Raw genomic sequence first — 11,102 nt, 5'->3', positions numbered from 1 at the left:
ACCGGAGTACCCCTTTAAAGTGTTGTGGAAAACCTAATATGTTGCTTTCCTTAAATGGGCACTCTCATTAAAGCTAATGTTTGCTATTGCACTCCTTATGGTATATAAAAAATCTTTCTACTATAGTTTGTTTAAAAAAAAATGAAGTTTTCTATGTTTTATTTGTGTTTAAAAAAGTTGCCACTAGGTGTCTCCGTACTTGTCCAGAGCACATTTCCCCCCATCTTTTGCACAGACTTTGGACTCCTGCTGGCCTGGCAAAAGTCCAAACACAGGAAATACAGTCTGGAGTGCTGATGGGGGTGTGTCCAGCCTTATCCAATCTTAGCTCCTGTCACAATTAACTGCCGTTTTCTGTTGGTTGCAGAGTTTGGCTTCAGATGATGTCATGTTTAGCTTCAGATGATGTCATGCCTGCTGGGTAATGCTCCTTCCCAGTCTGTGAACCTGAGGCTGAGCAGAAAATACAGAGCAATATCAAGGTAGAAAACTAAAAAATAATAAAAACAAAGGCAGGGGGTGGTTTATCATGATAGGGGCAGTGAACTGGGAGGATTATAAAATGTATCAAGTTAATGAGAGGTACTCTTTAAAGGAGAACTCCAGCCAAATTAAAGGGGTTATCCAGGAAAAAACTTTTTTTTATATATATATCAACTGGCTCCAGAAAGTTAAACAGATTTGTAAATTATTTCTATTAAAAAATCTTAATCCTTTCAGTACTTATGAGCTTCTGAAGTTTAGGTTGTTCTTTTCTGTCTCAGTGCTCTCTGATGACACGTGTCTCAGGAAACGCACAGTTTTGAAGCAAACCCCGTAGCAAACATCCTCTAAACTGGGCGTTTCCCGAGACACGTGTCATCAGAGAGCACTGAGACAGAAAAGAACAACCTTAACTTCAGAAGCTCATAAGTACTGAAAGGATTAAGATTTTTTAATAGAAGTAATTTACAAACCTTTCTGGAGCCAGTTGATATATATAAAAAAGTTTTTTCTTTGAATACCCCTTCAATATTACATTGTTATGTACACCTGTAATCTTTGTTGAGTACAAACCCTGTTTCTTTCAGATGTTCCTCCAGGCAGGAAGTCCAGTAGTTCTTAGCATACATGATGACTGTCATCTACACCAGAGCTTTCTAAACTTTTCATGTTGGTGAGCATTTTTAGACGTACATAGTTTGGTGACACACTCCTCGTTGTACCACCAGTAGCACGTATCAAGTTGCCTGTTGACGCACAGCGTGATACCAGTATCCTGTATCTGCATAACAGATGTTGGTGCTACCACCCTATGCCATTTCATCACCTCATTTATCACCCCCATGGCAGTTTATTCCCCCTTCATCACATTGTGCAATTTCATTCCCACCTTATCACCCCCATGCCACATCTCCCCCTCCTTGATCCTCCCTTGTGCCATATCCTCCCCCCTTTTGATCACCGCCTGTGCCACATCATTACTCCCCTTTATCATCCTCTGTGCCACATCATTACCTTCCTAGATCCTCCCCAGTGTCATTCCAACCCCCTCTTTATCACCCCCTGTGCCATTTTATCCCCTCTCTATCACTCCCTGTGCCATTTAATTCACCCCTGTCACCCCCTGTGCCATTTCATCCCTCCTTTTATCACTCCCTGTGCCACATCATCTCCCCCATCACCCATGCCATTTTATTTCCCCTTTATCCCCCTGGGCCATTTTATTCCAACTAGTGCCATTTCTCTCACCCCTTGTGCAATTTCAACCCCTCTTTATGGAATTGGAATTCAGGGGATTCAGCCCCACCATTATTTTCATAGTCCTGTTCCTGTAAATGAGCAGAACAGAAAATAAAAATGGTATAAACCCAATAGAAAAGAAAGGAATAAACCCAGTAGAAAAGAACAAAACAAATCAATGGTTGCATCTTGTACACCTAGAGTAGTTGCCTTTGTTGCAATGTAAAGAACATTTGATTGTTATGTTTGAAAGCTTTTAAACATTTATCAGTTTAGTTTACAGTTAGTTTTTGAGAAATATACCCTTCCCTTCATCATAACCCTTACCCCTGAGTGATATTACTGAGTAAGAATCAGATTATGCATCTCACGGTTCAGATCTTGATGGATCATTTTTGAAATAGAGCAAAATATTCTTTGAAAAGTCCAAAAGTTATTTCAGTCTGAAAAGTTTTATACAGTTCCCAATTTAAGTTAGAATCAACCATCACATTTTTATTTCTCAGAATGGGTCTTAGAGCATGAAGTGTTACAGCTGTTCTATCTTTGATTAGAAAGCGCTGTATAATGTCATCAGGGAGCTCTAGCCATGAAAACCATATTTATCACTGATCTAGTTGCACTGGAGAATGGCCATGGCATTATTGCAATATAAAGTGCAGCTGAATTGCGTTCATTTATGTTAATTTCTGAGTACTGCTGGTAGACACTGGTTAGTAGCTGTTGGCAGTGCAAGCGAGAAGCACATTTAAATATATTGATGCATATTTGTAGCACACATAGCAGTGTAAAAAGTAGGTGAGGGCTCAGTACAAGAAGCACATACAGTAAGTACATCTACAGTAGCCTGTGAATGCATGGGTGCTGCATTCCCCATCATTTCCGGCTCCATCAATACTGCATAGAGGGATTTTAAATGGCTACAAATCAGATGAATTAAGAAATGCAGAGCATGGTTAATAGATGTACTGCTGTTATTTTAAAGGCAGGGGACATTTGTTACTGTTTTTTAATCATTCATTTGTTTTCTGAGTGCAAATAAAGCCACTTTCTAAGCAATATTTATAAAAAATTTCTAACCTAACCGTAACTTAGAGAAAGTTAAGATAAATGTGTCAGGTAAACTTTCTGCTCCCTCAGTGTTCAAGATGGTAGCAGGGAGGGCGTTAAACACTAGCTCCGATAGTAGACAGGGGGGAGAAAATTCTTGGAGAACCGCTCACAAAGGGGAGACAAGAAAGCAGATACAAGGCAGCAGGAGCGTAGCTAGAAACCCCAGGGCCCCGGTGCAAAAAATTGCCCTGGGCCCCCCCTACCACCTGACGACCCGCTTCCCCAATCCCAGATGACCCCTTACTCAGCCGCACAAAGATATCAGTGACTACAGCACTGATGGGACACAGTCAGGAGAACACACAACTATATAAGTGACTAACAGGCAGGGCCAGACAGACAAAACAGACATTTAAGAATAAGCAGCCCATTTTTCTGGAGTGGGTCCAACTGCTGGGACCCCCACCAATCACCTTGGTTCCAGTTGCTCTCCAGTTGTTATAAAACTGTAACTCCCATTGTGTCTGGAGAACCTCAGATGTTATAGGAGTTGTAGTTTTGCAACAGCTGGAGAGCCACAGATTAGGGTACAGCATCACCCATCATCACTGTGAAACTTACAAGTGACTCCAGCTGAGGGGACAGTCAGGATCCGGAGTGGTATGCGGGTTAGACACAGGTAGTGGATCCTCTATGTCAGTGAGGTGATGGCGTGGGCCGGACCAGGGGAACGGAATCTAAGGGGTTACTGGTTTTCACCAGAGCCCGCCACAAAGCGGGATGGACTTGCAGCGGCAGGTAACCCCCAGGTCTTTCCACCCGATAGCGACTCAACCTCACTGACTGCTGAGTCAGGCGCGGTACAGAAGGACTAGGCAAAAGGCAAGGTCAGATGTAGCAAAAGGTCAGGGCAGGCAGCAATGGTTCGTAGTCAAGGGCAACGGCAAGGGTCTGGATACACAGGCAAAGAACGCTTTCACTGGCACAAGGCAACAAGATACGGCAGGGACAGGAAGGGGAAGTGGGTTTATATAGTGTTGGGAGTGCTTGGAACTAATTGGGCAGGCACCAATTAATGGTGCACTGGCCCTTTAAATCTGAGAGACTCGGCGCGCGCGCACCCTAGAGAGCGTGACCGCGCGTGCCGGGATTGAGCAGGAGGACGGGGCAGGTGAGAGACATGGGGCGCGATCCGAGAGCGGGCACGTCCCGTGCCTCGGATCGCGTCCCCTCCGGTGACACGAGAGCAGCGCTCGCGGTCAGCGGTGCCGACCGGAGCGCTGCATGTAGAGGTACGCCGCGAGCGCTCCGGGGAGGCAGCGGGACCCGGAGCGCTCGGCGTGACAGTACCCCCCCTTGGGTCTCCCCCTCTTTTTAGAACAGAGGAATCTGTGGATGAGATCTTTGTCTAGAATATTGGCCTCGGGTTCCCATGATCTCTCCTCAGGGCCACAATTCTTTTACCTCTGACGATCCTGGAGGCGAGGATTTCCTTAACGGAGAAGACATCAGAGGAGCCAGAAATAGGAGCAGGAACAGTGACCTTGGGAGAAAAGCGGTTAAGTACAAGAGGTTTGAGGAGAGACACATGGAAAGAGTTAGGAATGCGAAGAGAAGAGGGAAGATGAAGCTTGTAAGAGACAGAATTGATTTGATTCTTGATTTTAAAAGGCTCGAGGTAAAGAGGACCCAACTTGTAGCTAGGGACACGAAACCATATGTATTTGGCAGAGAGCCACACTTTGTCACCCGGGACAAAGACAGGAGGAGTTCTTCTCTTTTTATCTGCATTTTTCTTCATCCGCGAAGTAAGAGCGACTTTTGAGTCTCCTTCCAGATAGCGGAGAAGTCCCGGGTTACTTCATCCACGGCAGGAACTCCCGAAGAAGTGGGAATGGGGAGGGGGGGGGGGTCAGCGGGTGAAGGCCGTACACCACAAAAAATGGAGATTTGGCGGAAGAGATTTGGCGAGAATTCAGCCCAGGGCAGAAGGTTGATCCAATCATCTTGACGGGAGGAAACAAAATGTCGCAAGTAGTCACCAAGAATCTGATTCACTCTTTCCACTTGTCCATTGGATTGGGGGTGATAGGAGGACGAGAAATTTAATTTGATCTTTAATTGATTACAGAGAGCTCTCCAAAATGTTGACACAAATTGAACGCCTCTATCCGAGACGATATGCGTGGGAAGACCGTAAAGACGAAAAATCTGCAGAAAAAATTGCTTCGCCAACTGTGGCACAGAAGGAAGGCCAGGAAGCGGAATAAAGTGAGCCATTTTGAAAAACGATTAATGACCACCCAGATGACTGTGTTGCCATGGGATAAAGGAAGATCAGTGATGAAATCCATGGCTATGTGGGACCAAGGCTGTTCAGTCACCGGCAGCGGAAGGAGAAGACCTGAAGGCTTCTGACGAGGGGTCTTGTCACATGCACACACTGTACAGGCTCGTACGAAATCGGTCACATCCTTTTTCAGGGAGGACCACCAATAGTGTCTGGCAATCAACTGTTAAGTCTTTTTGATTCCAGCGTGACCAGCCAAAAGGGAGGAATGGCCCCATTTGAGGATCCGGTGGCGAACACGGGGAGGAACATAAGTCTTTCCTGGAGGGATAGGCACCAGAGAAGCAGGGGCAGAAGAGATCAGACACTCAGGGGGAATGATGTGCTGGGGAAGGGTCTCGGCTTCAGAGGCATCGGTGGTACGAGATAGAGCATCAGCCCTGACATTCTTGTCTGCGGGCAGAAAATGGATTTGAAAGTTGAAAAGGGCAAAAAACAATGACCATCTAGCCTGGCGAGGATTTAGCCGCTGGGCGGATTGAAGATAAGACAGATTTCTGTGTGTATGTTCCACAAAAACTTTCAAACGGCTAAAGATATTAACATGAAACTTGGCACACATGTTACTTATATGTCAACAACAAACATAGGATAGGTAATTTAACCCTTACTCACCCCATTTGCCAGGGGCGGGGCTTATGTTTAAAGTCCCATGCAAGTCAATGGGAAATATATGTTACTGTATAACTTAACAACGGCTGGAGATATTTCGATAATACTTGGTCACATGTTACTTATATGTTCACTTAAAATATGGGATAGTTCATTTAACCCTTAACTACCCCCATTTGTGAGGGTCAGGGTTTTTGTTTAAAGTCCCATGCAAATCAATGGGAAATGTATGTTCCCACATAACTTCGGTACGGCTGGAGATATTTGAATACCTGGTACACATATTACAGGTCGGGATGGGAGGTCGAGATAGGAGGTCAGGATAGGAGGTCGGGATAGGAGGTCGGGATAGGAGGACTGGATATGAGGACGGGAGAGGAGGACGGGAAAGGAGGTCTGGATAGGAGGTCTGGATAGGAGGTCTGGATAGGAGGTCTGGATAGGAGGTCTGGATAGAAGGTCTGGATAGGAGGTCAAGATAGGAGGTCGAGATATGAGGACAGGAAAGGAGGTCGGGATAGGAGGACGGGATAGAAGGTCTGGAAAGTAGGTCGGGATAGGAGCTCGAGATTGGAGGACGGGATAGGAGGTCGGGATAGGAGGTCGAGATATGAGGATGGGAAAGGAGGTCGGGATAGGAGGACGGGATAGGAGGTCGGGATAGGAGGTCGGGATAGGAGGTCGGGATAGGAGGATGGGATAGGAGGACGGGATAGGAGGTCGGGATAGGAGGTCGGGATAGGAGGACGGGATAGGAGGACGGGATAGGAGGACGGGACAGGAGGTTGGGACAGGAGGACGGGACAGGAGGTCGAGATAGGAGGTTGGAATGTGGGGTTGGGATATGACAACAATATATGAGGACTGCATATGAAGTCAAAAGCTTCCTCCTTTGTTTATTTTCCTCCACAAAAAGGATTTGGAAGGAAAAACCGGGCAACGCCGGGTACTCAGCTAGTGAACACATTAAGAATAGTCATTCAATCTGCAGCCCAGGAAAGAGTCAGGTAGGGAACTCTAATCTTATCCCTATCTGAGTTGCCTGCCTGTCAAAACTGTAGGTCCCCTCTCCTTATGACCTGGGCCTTCACCGGAACCTCCTAGTAGACCCTAGGCTAGGTAGGGATACAGATAGTAGATGTTGTATACAGGTATGATTGGCTGCACCAGGTAATTACCCAGGGGTGTAGCACAGTATTCATACATAAGACATGACCAGTTGTTTACATAGCATAACTTAGGATCTCATTATGTATATATGAGTAAAATCATACACATCCAATGTGTTTAGCTACTCTGTATTACTGCAGGGAGCTCATCAGGGATTAGTAAGGAATACTTAGAAATGGGATAGAGGATAAGTAGCAGACGTATGGACAGTTCAGGTGACTATCATAAGGCTTTTGTAGATGAGTAGCTGGGTGCTAGGTAAATCCTTATTAAAAGGTGTTATATCCAAGATGGAGGCAAATGGTCTGATAATTACGTCCCTGGAATGTTAGCTAGGTCCGGCTAGGTTTTCCTAGTGGACGACCAGGGAGAGGATCACACCCTGTTACGGTGGTGGGTAGCGTCCGCTTAATAGGTCTGTCCGCCGTCTGAGGTGATGGACAGACCTATAAAGGAGACGCTACCCACCATCGTAACCGGGTGTGATCCTCTCCCTGGTCATCCACTAGGAAAACCTAGCCGGACCGAGCTCACATCCCAGGGATGCAGTTATCAGACCAGTTGCCTCCATCTTGGATATAACACCTTTAATAAGGATTTACCTAGCACCCAGCTGGAATTGCTCTTTTGGACATGAGTAAAGATGGCCTGTCATCAGGAACTTGGTCATTAAGTTACTGTAAACAGTGACCCCTGTATAGCAGATTGTGATAAGTACAGGGCACTTCAGCTGTAAATGTACGGCAGATGGTGCCAAAGAGTTAAAGAATAGCTCTATGAAATAAATTCTACAAGTCAATGAGTGGATTTTGCAGTCTCTAAATATACTTATTCAAACCCATTTAATGCAGATTGTGAGAGAATTGTTGGCTTTTGTGACCCTAACATTTAAATTAATGTGTTTAACTTGCAGTAATAGGTGACCTTTGCTGAACAATCTTGGCCGTGTATTTATTGGTTGATAAAATAAGTTGGAATTAAAATTCAGAGTATCATGCAGATCTCAGTATACAGAAAAAAAATAATTCAGCATAATAATTAATGTGTATGTTCAGCTCTCTATTACATATACACAGTTGAGACTGAAATGTATGCAGTATAGGCCTAAGCTAAAGATCAGGACATTGTGGTGCCCACTCCGGTCCTATTACTTTGTTGTCATTCTGCATGTTCATTTCTTGTTTCTCGTATTTTAAGAGCCATAACTCATCCACAAAAACCTATTAGGTATTTTTTATTTGCAGAACCAATTGTGCTTTGCAATTACACCTGTTATTTTGCCATAAAAAAACGATTATATGGTGGGTGAAATTGAGAAAAAAAACACAAGTTTGCAAACTTTGGGGGCTTTCGTTTTACATAATGCACCTTACAGTAAAACTGACATATCGGGCCACATTTACTAACATTTTGCAACCAAACTGTTGCAACATGTCTGCACCATGTCGCAGACACTGTGCGACAGATTGCGCGAGTGTGCACCACACTTTGCCGACTAGACCGACTAAAGCCCCTAAAAACCCAAAAAGCCATGGCTATATCATTTTTACACATCCTGTATTTACTAAACTAACCAACAAAAAATTTGGCTTTGAGCGTCAAATAATTCACAAGGTGGTCAGAAAATCAATGTCCGAGTCGGAAAAATTTCCAAAATGGTTGGATTATCTGTGCCGCTCTCAAGCAAGGTAGAATAATGATAATTTAACATTTTTAATATAAATTACTATGTTGAGAACTGGCAGAGAAACTTCTGAATAAAGTTTTTTGCCGTCGGCATTAGTGATGACATCATGAACCAGAAAAACATGTGCGTCAAAATCTGCTCCCCATTAGTAAATAACTGCAGAAAACAACAAACCAAAATACACACCGACAACATTAGTAAATTAGGCCCATTATCTTTATTCTATGGTTTAATACAATTACAGCAATTTCTATAGCTTAATAATTAAAACTTAGAGGGCTCTGGTGTCTCTATCTCAGTCAACCTGTGGTGAGGATTAGAAGAAGTGCCACCCTTCCTCCTTCTTTATTGACTTTCCTTTTCATCACTATGTTTTTTAGGAGGGGTTAGTTCTCTGGTGGGCATGTTTATTATTGTTTATTGTTATGGTTCTGCTATTTTTTTTATATTCAAAGAACTTTATTGAAAAACACAAAAGAGAATGTGATACAGGGAAGGGAACACTACAAAACATGAGACTTGGAGGGGGAGAAGCATGAATAATGTCCTCCCTGAGGGTAGGCAAGTATGTGACATATAATAGAATAACGTGTCAAGAACAACAACGCAATGAGAAAAAAAATATTTCAAAAGATACAAGCCCAATGCATAGGCACCAGGGCAACAATAGGGGGCCCCCTTGGGGATCATTAGAGGATGAGTCAGCCGGACAATAAGCTGCATCTGCACAGAGCCTCCCTGTGCTTATTGCCCAGTTGACTCTTGTGGCAGATGTAGCCAAGGGGTAGGTGCAGGTCCAGTAGTAACTTTCAGGATTGCATCTTACCTCTAGGCGGCTACAAATACTTAGTGATAAGGCATACAGTGTAGGCCTCATTGCTTGGTGTAGAGGAGCAGGACCTCCTGTCTGGACATCATTCATACAAATCCACATTTCTTGGGTAATTTGTGGCAAAAACCACATGATTAAACCATGGTACTCAAGTTAATTTGCTCTGTGGCTGTAGTCGAGGGCCTTCCTTACACAGCCTATGATAGACCTTTAAATGGGTACTTTTAGATATAAAAACTTTTTATATGTTGTATACATCTTAGCAAAACATTAACCTTTCTTATATACTTCATAAGAAAATGTTATTTTCTCTTTATAGAATTCATGGCTTATAAATCATAGCTGAAGCACAGGCAGTAAGTGAGACTATCAGACTCCTGTCTGATAGTACTCCTCCGTGCTTTCTTCTGTCCTATCAGATGCAGACCAGTAAATGTAAGCAAATCTCCAAGACCAGACAGACTATACCCAAGTGTTCTTAGATAACTCAAGTTCAATCATTTCTGTACCTTTCTTCATAATATTTAGAGATTCTCTGGTGCCTGGTATTGTGCTGAGGGACTGTCACAAGTTGAATGTGGTACCAATCTCCTAAAAGGGCTCTAGGTCTTCCTCAGGTAATTATAGACTGATAAGCTTAAGGTGCATTGTGGGGAAATTGTTAGAAGAGCTCATAAGGGACTACATACAGGAATACTTAGGGGATAATAGTATTATAAGTGATAGCCAGCATGGGTTTACTAAAGATAGAAGTTGTCAAACCAATCTAATAAGCATTTTCTGAAGATGTGAGCAAAAGCCTTGACAGAGGGTTGGTTGTGGATATAGGGGGAAAATATGCCCAATTGCCCATAACAACCAATCAGATTGCTTCTTTCATTTTGCAGAGGCCTTTGAAAAAATGAAAGAAGTGATCTGATTGGTTGCTATGGGCAACTCAGCAACTTTTTCTCTGGACAGGTTTTGATAAATCTCCACCATAGTGTTTTTGGATTTTGCAAAAGTGTTTCATACTGTCCCTCAAAGACATCTGATAGGTAAGTTAAGATATTTGGGTTTGGAAATAAAACATTAATACTTATGCAGAAATATAAAATCACATCCCTTCCCCTTCATCCAACAATACCCCTTTCCTTCAATTCCTTGATTGAACTTGATGGACGTATGTCTTTTTTTTAACCATACTAACTAGGTAACTACTGTATATCCATGTTAACTTTTGGACTCAACCTCTCCACATCTATGCTCCAAAAACTTTTATTTTTACTCAATTTTTTATAAAAGAACATCTGAGCTGCGTGTGAAAAATATTAAACCTAATAGAATAAGCAGTTTGAATGTATTACTTCCTGACTGCTTTATGTCACATTCTCATAAATGCATTTTATTATACTTACCATAAATGAATATCTTTTGTGGTTTACTGTTTAACATACACAAATGTTTCGGCATATACATACAGTACATATAACAAATGTACAGCCCCAAGCTAGATACTTAAGAAACCTGTGAGTATTCTTTAAGGAATTTAGCAAAGCAACTTGGATTACTTGTGATTAATTTAAATGGCAAAGATGACAGCCATGTTCTCATGTCCTCTGTTAAAACAATTTAAGTACAGCTGTTTAAGGGTTTCACACTTAGCATTGTAGCAGCTTTATTAGCGGTTTTGTTGT

At 43.0% G+C, this 11,102-nt stretch overlaps 1 long non-coding RNA gene across 1 annotated transcript; it reads left to right on the top strand.

The window, feature by feature from the left end:
* The first annotated feature begins 366 nt into the window (after nt 1-366).
* LOC130369183 (uncharacterized) lies at nt 367-9,782 on the top strand. Its single transcript, XR_008892694.1, has 3 exons — nt 367-482; nt 1,071-1,156; nt 9,746-9,782. It is a non-coding gene; the product is annotated as an uncharacterized LOC130369183 (long non-coding RNA).
* The last annotated feature ends 1,320 nt before the right edge of the window (nt 9,783-11,102 follow it).

Source organism: Hyla sarda, chromosome 4, assembly GCF_029499605.1.
Source record: "Hyla sarda isolate aHylSar1 chromosome 4, aHylSar1.hap1, whole genome shotgun sequence".
Taxonomy (NCBI): domain Eukaryota; kingdom Metazoa; phylum Chordata; class Amphibia; order Anura; family Hylidae; genus Hyla; species Hyla sarda.
This window is presented reverse-complemented; position numbering and strand designations above follow the sequence as displayed.